Source organism: Arachis ipaensis, chromosome B4, assembly GCF_059453495.1.
Source record: "Arachis ipaensis isolate K30076 ecotype BB chromosome B4, ASM5945349v1, whole genome shotgun sequence".
NCBI classification, from domain to species: Eukaryota; Viridiplantae; Streptophyta; class Magnoliopsida; order Fabales; family Fabaceae; genus Arachis; species Arachis ipaensis.
The window spans coordinates 137,366,914-137,381,218 of NC_142439.1; the positions used below are offsets into that span (position 1 = coordinate 137,366,914).

The 14,305-nt window shown below is 41.0% G+C and overlaps 1 non-coding gene across 1 annotated transcript; it reads right to left on the reverse strand.

Annotated features, from left to right (window-relative positions):
• Positions 1-12,775: 12,775 nt before the first annotated feature.
• Positions 12,776-12,883, reverse strand: LOC148569391 (small nucleolar RNA R71). The gene has a single exon (XR_015882439.1). It is a non-coding gene; the product is annotated as a small nucleolar RNA R71 (small nucleolar RNA).
• Positions 12,884-14,305: the final 1,422 nt, after the last annotated feature.

Below are 14,305 nucleotides of genomic sequence, written 5' to 3' on the forward strand. Positions count from 1 at the left end.
TCTCAGGAGGATTCGTGGGAGGGGGACTCACCAAGTCCTCTCGCAAAAGACATCTCAAGCGAGTCTACCAGGTCGGAGGAGAGTCATCCGACCTTCCCACCATTTCATTCACAAGAGAAGATGGACAAGGAATAATCCCTGGGCATGATGACCCAGTGGTAATTACTATGATCCTCGCCAATGCCCATCTCCATAGAACCCTAGTAGACCAAGGAAGCTGAGCGGACATCCTTTTCAAGCCCGCTTTTGACAAACTAGGGTTGGATGAGAAAGAATTAAGAGCCTACCCCGACACCCTGTACGGACTAGGTGACACACCAATAAGACCACTAGGATTTTTACCCTTACACACTACTTTTGGAAAAGGGGAAAAATCCAAAACTCTGAGTATAGACTTCATAGTCATCAATGTAGGATCAGCATATAATGCCTTGATCGGCAGAGCTACCCTTAATCGACTCGGAGCGGTGGTGTCAACTCTCCACCTTTGCATGAAATTCCCGACCCCAGCGGGAATAGCAACGGTGAGGGGAGATCAGAAGCTGGCAAGAAAATACTATAACGAAAGCCTGAACCTGAGGGGAAAAGGCAAAGAAGTCCACACCATAGAGCTCGGCGGTGCAAGGGCCCGAGAAGAACTATGACCACAGCCGGGAGGAAAAACTGAGGAAATACAGGTCGGCAAAGAGGAAGGAAAAAACACCAACATAGGAGCCAACCTAGGGGAAACCCTAAAGCAAGGGTTGACTAAGCTCCTAAGAGCCAATTCCGACCTCTTTGCTTGGAAAGCCTCCGACATGCCCGGGATAGACCCCGAGCTCATGTCCCACAAGCTTTCGGTATACCCAGGGTCCCGACCTAAGCAACAGAAAAGGCGTAAGCTCGGCCCATAATGAGACCTAGTAGTGGAAGAGCAAGTGCAGGCACTCCTAGAAGCCGGCTTCATCAGAGAAGTTAAATATCCAACATGGCTAGCCAATGTAGTGCTAGTCAAAAAGCAAAATGGCAAATGGAGAATGTGTGTCGACTACACCGACCTAAATAAGGCATGTCCTAAGGACCGTTATCCACTCCCAAGCATTGACACCCTTGTAGACTCTAGCTCAGGGTATCAATACTTGTCGTTCATGGATGCCTACTCGGGGTACAACCAAATCCCGATGTATGAGCCCGACCAGGAGAAAACATCATTCATCACACCCAGAGCCAACTTCTGCTATGTAGTCATGCCATTTGGATTGAAAAATGCAGGGGCCACATATCAGAGGCTGATGAATAAGGTGTTCGCTCCCCACCTTGGAAGCTTAATAGAGGTCTACGTCGACGACATGCTAGTAAAGACCAAGGAAGAAGTCGACATCTTGTCAGACCTCTCGCAAGTATTTGACACCATAAGGTCACACGGGATGAGACTAAATCCCGCAAAGTGTACCTTCGCGGTGGAAGATGGAAAATTTCTAGGGTTTATGCTGACACAAAGGGGAATCGAAGCAAATCCCGATAAGTGTAGAGCTATCCTAGAAATGAAAAGCCCGACTTGCTTAAGAGAGGTCCAGCAGCTAAACGGCCGACTTGCAGCCCTCTCCAGATTCTTGGCAGGATCAGCACTAAAATCCCTTCCGCTGTTCTCCTTATTGAGAAAGGGATGTCAGTTCGAGTGGACTCCTGAATGCGAAGAGGCGTTCCAGGAATTCAAAAGATTCTTGAGTCAACCTCCGATTTTGACCCGACCTGTAGTTGGGGAAGACCTCGTCCTATACTTATCTGTAGCAGACAAGGCTGTCGCGTCGGCCCTGATAAGAGAAGATGAGGTCGGTCAGCATCCAGTGTATTTCATCAGCAAAGTTCTACAAGGCCCCGAACTAAGGTACCATAAACTAGAGAAGTTTGCCTACTCCTTAGTAGTAGCCTCACGAAGGCTACGGCCTTACTTCCAAGCTCACACAATAAGAATCCGCACGAACCAACCCATGCAGAAAATCCTCCAAAAGACGGATGTTGCAGGGAGAATGGTTCAATGGGCAATAGAGCTCTCCGAGTTCGACTTGAGGTATGAAGCTCGGACGGCAATCAAAGCCCAGTGCCTCACCGACTTTATAGCGGAATACGCAGGAGATCAAGAGGAAAAGCCAACTACATGGGAACTCTACGTAGATGGATCATCAAACAAAACAGGAAGCGGTGCAGGCATAATATTGGTGGATGAAAGAGGAACCCAAATAGAGGTTTCCCTCAAGTTTGAATTTCCAGCTTCAAATAATCAGGCAGAGTATGAGGCCCTGATTGCTGGATTGAAGCTGGCAGAAGAAGTCGGTGCTACAAAGGTGATGATATACAGCGACTCCCAAGTGGTGACCTCCCAGATAAATGGAGAGTATCAGGCAAAAGACCCAAATATGAAGAAGTACTTGGAAAAAACTCTGGAGCATCTTGGGTGCTTTGCGGAAACCGAGATCAAACATATAACTCGGGATTTAAATAGCAGAGCAGACGCCCTATCCAAGTTAGCAAGTACCAAGCCAGGAGGGAATAACAAAAGCCTGATCCAGGAAACTCTCCAGGAACCTTCCGTGGAAAAAACAGTAGAAAAGCAAGTGGTCCTTGAGGTAACTGGATTAAACCTCGAATGGATGAACCCCTTGGTCAAATATATGAAATTCGACATCCTCTCCAAGGAGGAAAAAGAGGCTAAGAAAATCCGGAGGGAAACACAACACTACACTCTGGTGAAAAATATTCTCTATAGAAGAGGGATATCAACACCCTTGTTAAAGTGTGTACCGACCACGAGAACCACCGAGGTATTAGAAGAGGTTCACAGTGGGATTTGCAGAAATCATCTCAGAGCCAGGTCGCTTGCCAGGAAAGTAATCCGAGCTGGATTCTATTGGCCGACCTTGTAGAAAGATACCATAGAATTTGTGAAAAAATGTCAACCGTGCCAAATGCATGCAAACTTCCACGTGGCTCCCCCCGAGGAACTCATCAGTATAACTTCTCCATGGCCCTTCGCAAAGTGGGGAATGGATTTGTTAGGTCCCTTTCCCCAAGCGCCAGGACAAGTCAAATATCTAATCGTGGGAATAGACTATTTCACAAAGTGGATAGAAGCAGAGCCATTGACCACCATCACAGCCCAAAGAAGTCAGAGGTTCCTCTACAAGAATATCATCACAAGATATGGGATACCATATTCCATCACTACAGACAATGGAACCCAGTTCACCGACTCTACCTTCAGAAGCCTGGTGGCCAGTATGAAGATTAAACACCAGTTCACCTCGGTGGAGCACCCGCAAGCAAATGGACAAGCCGATGCAGCCAACAAAGTCATACTGGTAGGATTAAAGAAAAGGTTACAAGACGCAAAAGGAGCCTGGGCTGAGGAGCTCCCACAAGTGTTATGGGCTTACAGGACAACGCCCCAATCCGCCACTGGAGAAACGCCCTTCCGACTAGTCTATGGTGTAGAAGCCATGATACCAATAGAAATCAGTGAACAAAGTCCAAGGGTGATTCTCCATGATGAGATCGGAAACGTACGGGGGCACAAAGAGGAGCTCGATTTGCTCCCCGAAGTCCGAGAAGAAGCCAGGATAAGAGAAGCAGCCCCGAAGCAAAGGATGACTACAAGATACAATAAAAAGTCATCCGAATGAGCTTTGCCTCAAACGATTTGATCTTGATCAGAAATGACATTGGGGTCAATAAATCGGGGGAAGGAAAGCTCGCCGCCAATTGGAAGGGACCCTACAAAGTTAGCGAGGTCTTAGGAAAAGGTTATTATAAAGTGACCGACCTGAATGGCACCGAGTTACCAAGGTCGTGGCATGCTTGTAATATGAAAAGGTACTATAGTTAAAAGCGAACTCTACTCCCTGATGTACTCTTTTCCCAACTTCACGATTTTTTCCCGAAAGTTAAAGGGTTTTTTCTGGAGAAGGGTTTTTAACGAGGCATCATAGTAGAGGCTAAGGGAAAATAGGCTGTTAAAAACCCTTAGTAGCAAGAAGGTACCTCCCCAATAAATAAAGATCTTTTTCAGTATCTCTTATAAATTCCTTTTTGTCTTTCAAGTCTTTTTACGAAACGCGCCGACTTAAACTCGACAAAACGTGAAAATCCCATGAACCGACCTAGATGGTCGTCATGATAAAACGACGAGGTACAAGTCGGTGTAAAGAGGTTATGAAAGTTGATCATAAAAAAACTCGGAAACATTCCGACTCATAAGTCGAAATAAAGAACCGAGTAGAAAAGAAAACGAATCGCAAAAATAACCTAAGTCATAAAAACTCAATAAAACAAAATTGAGTACGAGGAATAACAAAAAAGAGATTGAAAAACCTAGGAAAAAGCTTAAAAGCCATCCTAAAACCCTTAAAGCAAAAAGGTTCAGATAAGCCAAAGGGAAGGTTTTCAGAAAAGATCAAGGGGTCTTCGAAAAATCAAAATCAGAAAAGCATGCACGCATAAGGTAACTTAAACCCTTATCCAAAAAAGGGTATTTATTTCGTTAACTTAAACCCTTATCAAAAAGGGTATTTTTTAAATGTTTTGTTTACGGCCTTAAAAGGCCAGAAGAAATTGTTCAACAAACACCACCACCAACAAACAAATATTAAAAGTTTAAAAAAGGGGGGACCCACATGCCGGGCCCCCATATAGCCAATAAAATTATTTTTGCATAAGAGTAGACGGATCGCCACCAAGACCAGGAAGAGCAGCTTCAAAGCCAGGGAGAGAAGTATCCATAGGAGTCGGAGAGGAGGAACCTTGGGGCTTTGAGGAACTCGGAGCATCCTTCGAACGAGGAGGAGACTCAATGATTCTTTGCCCCCGAGTCTTCAACTCTGACTCGGAGACAACCTGAGGAACTGGGGGATAAACAATGGCCCCATCAATCACAACCTTGTCGGGATCTAAAGGAGAAAGATCCAAGTCGGGGGCAAGGACCCCGACCTGCTCCTTAAACACCCTCCAAGCCTCCTCAGATCCCTCAGCAATGGAGTCCTCCAACTCGGTGTAGGCAGTCCGAGCATTCAGCAAATCTTTTCTAACCCCCACAAGGTCCTCGAACAAGCTCTGGTAACTCTCCTGGGCAGTCTTCCTCAGACCCACCTCTATGTTGCACTGGGCCTGCAGCTTGCTCTCCTTCTCCCGAAGGCTATCTCTCTCCTCCCTCAATTTGGTAACTTCCTTCTTCATCTCCCTCTCATGCTCCTGATACATGAGAAGCCTTCTCTCTAGCTCTTCAACCTTCGAGGTTGAACCCAAAGAACTAAGAGGGGTCTTCTCAAAGATATCTAAGAGCTTGGTACAGACCCCCGTCGCCCTGATACTCTCCTCAGCCAGAGAGGTAAGGTGGTTTCGGACAGAAACATCATCCATACCTATACGAGTATGGGGATAGATGTATTTCCGGATGAATGCAGGAGCATCAATTTTAACCTCACCCTCCAAGGAAGAGCCAGGCTCTAAAGCCTTGCGCTTCTTCCTCTCTGACTCAGGAGAAGGTCGGGGAGAGGGGGGCGGCTGAGAAGTAGAGGAAGAAGAAATCACAATGGGTTCTGAAGGAGTCCCCAAATTTCGGGGAGGAGGGGGAGGAGGAGAGATAACCGCCCTGGCACCACCAGTCCTGGCCCGGGACCTCGCTTTAGCTTCCTGCACCCTCTGGTAAGACTCACTCGAATTCCTCTTCGCCATCTCTGTAAAAGCAAGTAACAGCCAATAGATTAGACAAGTCGGAAAAATAAGTCAGACAAGTCAGAAATCTAATAAACAAATAAAACCCACCTAGTTGTACCTGGACAAAGGTCGGAGACCCCTGGAGAAACTTTTTAGTGTCCAAATATGGGGCCCTCCCCCACACTTCTCGGAGGAACCCCACAATGGCTGCCTCCACTTCACCCAGGTCATCCAGGCCATATTTCTCACAAGGGGAGGCCTCCAGCCAATATAGAGGAAAGCGAGGAGAAGAGTTATCATCCAGGAAAAAGGGGTGGTGACCCTCTACAGCTTGCACTTTAAAAAAGTAATTTTTGAAGTCATGAAAAGATTCATCAAAGAGGGTGAAAACCTTCCGACCTTGGATAGCTCGGAAGGACACCCATTGTTGTTTATTATTTTGCCCACTAAAGGGCTTGGTCATATGGAAGAGATAGAAAAAAATCCTCAAAGAAGTCAGAAATTCCAGGGCATGGCTGATGAACTGGTAAATTTTCAGAAAACCCCAAGAGTTGGGGTGAAGCTGAGTAGGAGCAACTCGGCAGTGGCGTAAAACATCAATTTCAAAGTCAGAAAATGGAAGAAAAACACCCACACGGGTAATCATGCTCTCGTACATGAAGAAGAAATGAGGGGCCGCCTCAGAGGCCCTCCCAAAACACACCCGGTCCTCCGGACCCGGGGCCACTAACTCATATTTTGGCTCATCCTCCTCAGACGTACAAAGCCGGTGATGAGTGCGAAAGCGGATGATAAATTCGGCATCAACCAAAGGTTCCTCTCCTAATACAGTGACGTCGACCCATTGAGCAAGAATGTCTACAGAGGCCATTATTTTTTCCTAAAAGGTGAGAAAAACCTACAAAGGAAAAAGAAAAAGAAAAAAAAAACATGATCTCTAAGGGGAATACGGAGTCAGAACCTACAAACCAACTTCTCTCTAAACATGCAAGCCAGAAGCATTTTTTCGTAGAAAAAAGAAGAAAGGACTAACCTTTGTCTGGGTGTGAAGGAAAGGAAGATGAAAGCCTTCGAACAGAGGTTGCACCACGAGCAAGTAAAGTAGAAGAGAAAATTTTAAATCGCAGAAATGAAACAACGAAGGAGAGGGAAAGTATTTATAAACATGCTAGGGGCATAATGGTAAAAGCGGAGCAGTCATTAATAAGAATGCACTGTTACGAAGGCCATCAATCCCTACGAAAATCCCTAACAGACGCGACCCTTGATTAGACGTAACTGTAAGAACCAAAAGGTCACGAAAAGTCACGTCGGTTACAGATCATCACGTCGGTCCTCCAACAAGTCGGCCACGACCCCGAGTAGAATACCCGAACCCAAATCTTGAAGAGAAATTGGGCTCGAGTAGGGGCACTGTTCATACCCTGGCTTAACGCTAAGGCCTAGGATCCAAGCAAAAAGGCCCAACCCAAAAGAGTTGAGCCTTTCATTACACCAACCAGATACCAGGAAGTCGGCTATCTTCACGACTTGCTCTAAAGAAGTCGGTATGAGGACTAGCTGGCATATGAACCCTCCCTCAAAAGGATAACTGCCCCTAGAATCTCTCTAACCACTTCCAGGAGCCATATCTCAACCTCCCTAAGATAAAGGGACGGTTATTCCCCTTGAAAGGCGGAACTACTTCAACGGTGGTTATGGGTTTATCCCTATAAATACACTGACACTTCTCAGGTATCCCAGAAGCCCAATACTCTCTAGACCTGTTTTGCTCCTCTTTCTGACTTTGGCATCGGAGTGTCTTTGCAGGTACCACCCCCCCTCTCCTCTCACGAACAAGTCGGATGGAGCCAGTGGATTGTCAACCCACTTGCAGGCCTCCTCTTTCATACGTTTGGGCCAACCATCACCATCTAGCCCATTAATCTCCGGTTACCCATCGTAACAACATCCAAAATCATAAATCTAAAATTTAAATTTAAACATTAAAAAACAATTGTAACACATCTAAAATTACAAAGTTTTACAGAAAATATTTTTAAAACACTTCCAAAATATAGAAATTGCACATGTAAAAATAATTTAACATTGCAATATATATGAAAATCTTTTTAGGCCATTTTATTCGATTTTTTATTTCAAAAAAAATAAAAAATTATACAGAATAATAAAAAAATTATAGGTGTCAGAGATCCATTCAAACCTTAGGTAAGTGTCCACGGCGACGTTAGACGAACGGTGACAACGACGAGGAAGGCGGCGACGAAGATGAGTGTTGACGACGGAGAATGCGGCGTTGTGAATGAGAGTCGAGAAGGAGGAAGGCAGCGTCAAGGACGAGCGTGGAAGAGGAAGGTGGCGCGGATGAACGCCAACGGAGGATGACTTCTCTGGATTTTCGATGTGCGGCTCTGAGTTTTCGATGTGCGCCTCTGGATTTGCGATGTGGAACAAACGTGATTTCTCTTGCTTCTTTGAGTGTTTTGGACATGTTTACTTAATAATTAGATGGTTTGAGGTTTATTTTAAAATTTTAAAATTAAAATTTTAAATTTTAAATAATTTGATTTTTAGATATGTATTTAAATTATAATATATTAATAATTAAACAGAAACAGAAATTTAAAATTTAAATTTTAAATTTTAGTTTTATTTAGTTTATATTTTGAATGTGTATTTAATTTTAAAAATACATTAAATGTATTCATAATTTTTAGATGTGTTTGTTTTATTTTTTTAAATTATTGTAATAAAAGGCTGAATATTGTACCATTTTTAAAGAATACCTAGTTGAATTGAATTAAAAACTAAAATCAACTACTAATATATTTGTGTATAAATATATGTATAATTTAATTTATTTTTAATGTATATTTGTATTTCAACATATATTTTACACTAATAACTTATTTTGATAGTTAACTTTGATATACACCTAACATAAGGACAGTTATAATATACAGATGTAAATTTGTATAGAGTTAAAGAGATTCTTTTTAGTTCATACAATTTTTGACACGTGTCTATCCTTTTGTGAATGAAAGTTGGCTTTGCTTTGGCTTTGAAGTCTGAAGACGAAGCAAGTCTATTTATTAATATTGGAAGCTGATGAGTGGATAATTTATACGCTTTTTGGCATTGTTTTTAGTATGTTTTAGTAGGATTTGGTTACTTTTAGGGATGTTTTCATTAGTTTTTATGTTAAATTCACATTTCTAGACTTTACTATGAGTTTGTGTGTTTTTCTGTGATTTCAGGTATTTTCTGGCTGAAATTGAGGGACTTGAGCAAAAATCAGATTCAGAGGTTGAAGAAGGACTACTGATGCTGTTGGATTCTGACCTCCCTGCACTCAAAGTGGATTTTCTGGAGTTACAGAACTCAAAATGGTGCGCTTTCAATTGCGTTGGAAAGTAGACATCCAGGGCTTTCTAGAAATATATAATAGTCCATACTTTTCCCAAGTTTAGATGACGCAAACTGGCGTTCAACGCCAGCTCTCTGCCCAATTCTGGCGTCCAGCGCCAGAAACAAGTTGCAAAGTAGAGTTCAACGCCCAAACTGGCACCAAAACTGGCGTTCAACTCCAGGAATGACCTCTACACGTGTAACACTCAAGCTCAGCCCAAGCACACACCAAGTGGGCCCCGGAAGTGGATTTATGCATCAATTACTTACTTCTGTAAACCCTAGTAGCTATTTTATTATAAATAGGACCTCTTACTATTGTATTAGACATCCTGGATCCTGGATCGTATTTTGATCCTGTGATCACGTTTTGGGGGCTGGCCATCTCGGCCATGCCTGGACCTTTCACTTATGTAATTTTAACGGTAGAGTTTCTACACTCCATAGATTAAGGTGTAGAGCTCTGCTGTTCCTCAAAGATTAATGCAAAGTACTACTGTTTTCTATTCAATTCATCTTATTTCGCTTCTAAGATATTCATTCGCACTTCAACCTGAATGTGATGAACGTGACAATCATCATCATTCCCTATGAACGCGTGCCTGACAACCACTTCCATTCTACATTAGATTGAATGAGTGTCTCTTAGATCTCTTAATCAGAATCTTCGTGGTGTAAGCTAGAATGATGGCGGCATTCAAGAGAATCCGGAAAGTCTAAACCTTGTCTGTGGTATTTCGAGTAGGATTCAATGATTGAATGACTGTGACGAGCTTCAAACTCGCGAGTGCTGGGCGTTAGTGACAGACGCAAAAGGAGGGTGAATCCTATTCCAGCATGATCGAGAACCGACAGATGAATAGTCGTGCCGTGACAGGGTGCGTTGACCATTTTCACTGAGAGGAGGGGATGTAGCCACTGACAACGGTGATGCCCTTGCATAAAGCCAGCCATGGAAAGGAGTAAGACTGATTGGATGAAGACAGCAGGAAAGCTGAGATTCAGAGGAACAAATGCATCTCTATACGCTTATCTGAAATTCTCACCAAGGAATTACATAAGTATTTCTATCCTTCTTTTATTACTAATTTTTGAAAACTACATAACTATTTGATATCCGCCTGACTGAGATTTACAAGGTGACCATAGCTTGCTTCATACCAACAATCTCCGTGGGATTCGACCCTTACTCACGTAAGGTATTACTTGGATGACCCAGTGCACTTGCTGGTTAGTTGTGCGAAGTTGTGAACCATGGTATTGGCATCAAGTTTTTGGCGCCGTTGCCGGGGATTGTTCGAGTTTGGACAACTGACGGTTCATCTTGTTGCTTAGATTGGGTAGCTTTCTTTTCATTTTCTTTTCAAAAAAGTTTTCAAAAATTTTTCAAAAATCTTTCAAAAATTTTTCCTTTGTTTTCGAAAAAAAAAAATAAAAAAAAAATGTTTTCAAAAATCTATTTTTCTTCAGAATTTTTAAGAATGAATTCTAGTGTTTCATGAAGCATGTTGAAGCCTGGCTGGCTGTAAAGCCATGTCTAAATTCTTTTGGACTGAAGTTTTGGCTTAAAATTGAATGAATTACACTCATATTTTGACTAAAGCTTGGCTGGCTATTAAGCCATGCCTGACCCTTTGATTGGAGCTTTAGACTAACATGGCAAGATTCCTGGAATTCATATTAAAAATTTTGGAATCCTTATTTTTCTTTTTCAAAATGATTTTCAAAAAAATTTAAAAGAAAATACAAAAAAATTATAAAATCATAAAAATCAAAAATATTTTGTGTTTCTTGTTTGAGTCTTGAGTCATGTTATAAGTTTGGTGTCAATTGCATTTGCATCTTGCATTTTTTCGAAAATTCATGCATTCATAGTGTTTTTCATGATCTTCAAGTTGTTCTTGGTAAGTCTTCTTGTTTGATATTTGCATTTGCATGTTTTGTGTCTTTTCTTGTTTTTCATATGCATTCCTGAATTCTTTGTGTCTAAGCATTAAAGAATTCTAAGTTTGGTGTCTTGCATGTTTTCTTTGCATTAAAAATTTTTCAAAAATATGTTCTTGATGTTCATCATGATCTTCATAGTGTTCTTGGTGTTCATCTTGACATTCATAGCATTCTTGCATGCATCACATGTTTTGATCTAAAATTCTCATGCATTGCATAATTTTCATGTTTCTCTCTCTCATCATTAAAAATTTAAAAAATAAAAAAAAAATATCTTTCCCTTTTTCTCTCTCAAAATTTCGAAAATTAGATTTGACTTTTTCAAAAAATTTTAAAATCTAGTTGTTTTTATGAGTCAAATCAAATTTTCAATTTAAAAATCTTATCTTTTTCAAAATCTTTTTCAAAAATCAAATCTTTTTCATTTTTCTTAGTTATTTTCGAAAACTTCAAAAATATTTTTCAAAAATCTTTTTTTTATTTTTACATCATATTTTCGAAAATAACAATAACAATTAATGTTTTGATTCAAAAATTTCAAGTTTGTTACTTGCTTGTTAAGAAAGATTCAAACTTTAAGTTCTAGAATCATATCTTGTGATTTCTTGTGAATCAAGTCATTAATTGTGATTTTAAAAATCAAATTTTTTCAAAACTAATTTCAATCATATCTTTTCAAAAATATCTTTTTATCTTATCTTTTTCAAAAATTTGATTTTCAAAATATCTTTTCTAGCTTCCTATCTTCTTATCTTTTCAAAATTGATTTTCAAAATTTGTTTCAACTAACTAACTAACTTTTTGTTTGTTTCTTATCTTTTTCAAAACCACCTAACTAACTCTCTCTCTCTCTCTCTCTCTCTAATTTTCGAAAATATCTCCCTCTTTTTCAAAATTTCGTTTTAATTAAACTAATTATTTTATTTTTTTATTTATTTGAATTTTCGAAAAACTACTAACCTTTTTCAAAATTAATTTTCGAAAATTACTAACTCTTTTTCGAAAATTCCCCTTCTCTCTCATCTCCTTCTATTTATTTATTCATCTACTAACACTTCATCTCACCCAAATTCGAACCCCCTCTTCCATCTGTGTTCGAATTTCTTCTTCTTCTTTTCTTCTAACTCACACTGGGACCTCTATATTGTGGTAAAAAAGGACCCCTATTATTATTATTTTTCTGTTCTCTCTTTTTCATATGAACAGGAGCAAGGACAAGAACATTCTTGTTGAAGCAGATCCAGAACCTGAAAGGACTCTGAAGAGGAAATTAAGAGAAGCTAAATTACAACAATCCAGAGAGAACCTTTCAGAAATTTTCGAACAAGAAGAGGAGATGGCAGCCGAAAATAATAATAATGCAAGGAGAATGCTTGATGACTTTACTGCACCTAATTCCAATTTACATGGAAGAAGCATCTCCATTCCTGCCATTGGAGCAAACAACTTTGAGCTGAAACCTCAGCTAGTTTCTCTGATGCAGCAGAACTGCAAGTTTCATGGACTTCCATCTGAAGATCCTTTTCAGTTCTTAACTGAATTCTTGCAGATCTGTGATACTGTTAAGACTAATGGAGTAGATTCTGAAGTCTACAGGCTCATGCTTTTTCCATTTGCTGTAAGAGATAGAGCTAGAATCTGGTTGGACTCTCAACCCAGAGACAGCCTGAACTCTTGGGATAAGCTGGTCACGGCTTTCTTAGCCAAGTTCTTTCCTCCTCAAAAGCTGAGCAAGCTTAGAGTGGATGTTCAAACCTTCAGACAGAAAGAAGGTGAATCCCTCTATGAAGCTTGGGAAAGATACAAGCAGCTGACCAAAAAGTGTCCTTCTGACATGCTTTCAGAATGGACCATCCTGGATATCTTCTATGATGGTTTATCTGAGATATTAAAGATGTCATTGGATACTTCTGTAGGTGGATCCATTCACCTAAAGAAAACGCCTGCAGAAGCTCAAGAACTCATTGACATGGTTGCTAATAACCAGTTTATGTACACTTCTGAGAGGAATCCTGTGAGTAATGGGATGCCTATGAAGAAGGGAGTTCTTGAAGTTGATACTCTGAATGCCATATTGGCTCAGAACAAAATATTGACTCAGCAAGTCAATATGATTTCTCAGAGTCTGAATGGAATGCAAGCTGCATCCAACAGTACTCAAGAGGCATCTCCTGAAGAAGAAGCTTATGATCCTGAAAACCCTGCAATAGCAGAGGTAAATTACATGGGTGAACCTTATGGAAACACCTATAATCCATCATGGAGAAATCATCCAAATCTCTCATGGAAGGATCAAAGGCCTCAACAAGGCTTTAATAATGGTGGAAGAAACAGGTTTAACAATAATAAACCTTTTTCATCATCCACTCAGCAGCAGACAGAGAACTCTGAACAAAATACTTCTAATTTAGCAAACTTAGTCTCTGATCTATCTAAGGCCACTGTAAGTTTCATGAATGAAACAAGGTCTTCCCTTAGAAATTTGGAAGCACAAGTGGGCCAGCTGAGTAAAAGAATCACTGAAATCCCTCCTAGCACTCTCCCAAGCAATACAGAAGAAAATCCAAAAGGAGAGTGCAAGGCCATTGACATAACCAAAATGGCCGAACCCAATGAGGGAGAGGAGGACGTGAATCTCAAGGAGGAAGACCTCCTGGGACGTCTAGTGATCAATAAGGAGCTTCCCTCTAAGGAACCAAAGGACTCTGAGGCTCATCTAGAGACCATAGAGATTCCATTGAACCTCCTTATGCCATTCATGAGCTCTGATGAGTATTCCTCTTCTGAAGAGAATGAGGATGTTACTGAAGAGCAAGCTGCCAAGTTCCTTGGTGCAATCATGAAGCTAAATGCCAAATTATTTGGCATTGATACTTGGGAAGATGAACCTCCCTTGTTCATCAATGAACTAAGTGATCTGGATCAACTGACATTGCCTCAGAAGAGACAGGATCCTGGAAAGTTCATAATACCTTGTACTATAGGCACCATGATCTTTAAGGCTCTGTGTGACCTTGGTTCAGGGATAAACCTCATGCCCCTCTCTATAATAGAGAAACTGGGAATCTATGGGGTGCAAGCTGCTAAAATCTCATTAGAGATGGCAGATAATTCCAGAAAACAGCCTTATGGACAAGTAGAGGACGTGTTAGTAAAGGTTGAAGGCCTTTACATCCCTGCTGATTTCATAGTCTTAGATACTGGGAAGGAAGAGGATGAATCCATCATCCTAGGAAGACCTTTCCTAGCCACAGCAAGAGCT